Source organism: Arachis duranensis, chromosome 7 (assembly GCF_000817695.3).
Source record: "Arachis duranensis cultivar V14167 chromosome 7, aradu.V14167.gnm2.J7QH, whole genome shotgun sequence".
NCBI lineage: Eukaryota > Viridiplantae > Streptophyta > Magnoliopsida > Fabales > Fabaceae > Arachis > Arachis duranensis.
The window spans coordinates 56754900-56756544 of NC_029778.3; positions in this window are offsets into that span (position 1 = coordinate 56754900).

Genomic DNA, 1645 nt, shown 5'->3' on the forward strand with positions numbered 1-1645 from the left:
ACCAAAAAGGACTGCAGATGCTGTTGGATTCTGACCTCCCTGCACTCGAAGTGGATTTTCTGGAGCTACAGAAGCCCAATTGGCGCGCTCTCAACGGCGTTGGAAAGTAGACATCCTGGGCTTTCCAGCAATATATGATAGTCCATACTTTGCCCAAGATTTGATGGCCCAAACCGGCGTTCAAAGTCACCCTCAGAAATCCCAGCGTTAAACGCTGGAACTGGCACCAAAATGGGAGTTAGAATCTTGGTTCTTCTGGTTCCCTCTCTGGGACCGAAGCCAATGATCACACTATCACTTATGTATTTTCAACGGTGGAGTTTCTACACACGATAGATTAAGGTGTGGAGCTCTGCTGTACCTCGAGTATTAATGCAATTACTATTGTTCTTCTATTCAATTCCGCTTGTTCTTATTCCAAGATATTCATTCGCACTCAAGAACTTGATGAATGTAACGATTATGTGACGCTAATCATCATTCTCACTTATGAACGCGTGCCTGACAACCACTCCTGTTCTACAAGCAAACAAGGCTTGAATGTCTATCTCTTGGATTCTTTAATCGGAATCTTCGTGGTATAAGCTAGAATTGATGGCGGCATTCAAGAGAATCCGGAAGGTCTAACCTTGTCTGTGGTATTCTGAGTAGGATTCAATGATTGAATGATTGTGACGTGCTTCAAACTCATGAGGGCGGGGCGTTAGTAACAGACGCAAAAGAATCATTGGATTCTATTCCGGCCTGATCGAGAACCGACAGATGGATAGCCGTGCCGTGACAGGGTGCGTTGAACATTTCCACTGAGAGGATGGGAGGTAGCCACTGACAACGGTGAAACCCTTGCTTAAGCTTGCCATGGAAAGGAGTAAGAAAGATTGGATGAAGACAGTAGGAAAGCAGAGAGACGGAAGGGAAGGCATCTTCATACGCTTATCTGAAGTTCCTACCAATGAATTACATAAGTATCTCTATCTTTATCTTTATGTTTTATGCGTTTATCACCATACCCATTTGAGTTTGCCTGACTAAGATTTACAAGGTGACCATAGCTTGCTTCATACCAACAATCTCTGTGGGATCGACCCTTACTCGCGTAAGGTTTATTACTTGGACGACCCAGTACACTTGCTGGTTAGTTGTGCGAAGTTGTGTTTATGCCATGGTATTGAACACCAAGTTTTTGGATTCATTACCGGGGATTATTTGATTTGTGAAAAGTATTGATCACAATTTCGTGCACCATGCGTCACGTCCTGCATCTGAAAACATAAAATTCCCAAAACGGGTGAGAACCAAAAAAGGTTCCTAATAGGATAACAGTTCCAAATAGAGACGATGTAAAACTATCTAAACCCACTAGGCAATCCTAAGTTCCAACAACCGAGATCCAAGCCTAGGGTTATACTAATCCAAAATCGGGTAAAATACTCTACATACTTCACTATATTCATGGTCCAAACCTTAATCTCATCCCACACTCCACTCATCCTGTCTCTTTTCAATTCAATACCACAAAATTTTAGTATTGATTTTGGTAATTATAACCTGTAGATGCAAACACAAATAATAAGGTGCAAACACAATCAAGAACACTTATAACATATACAGTAATAAGTAATTAAGCAGATATATACAAGTAGGC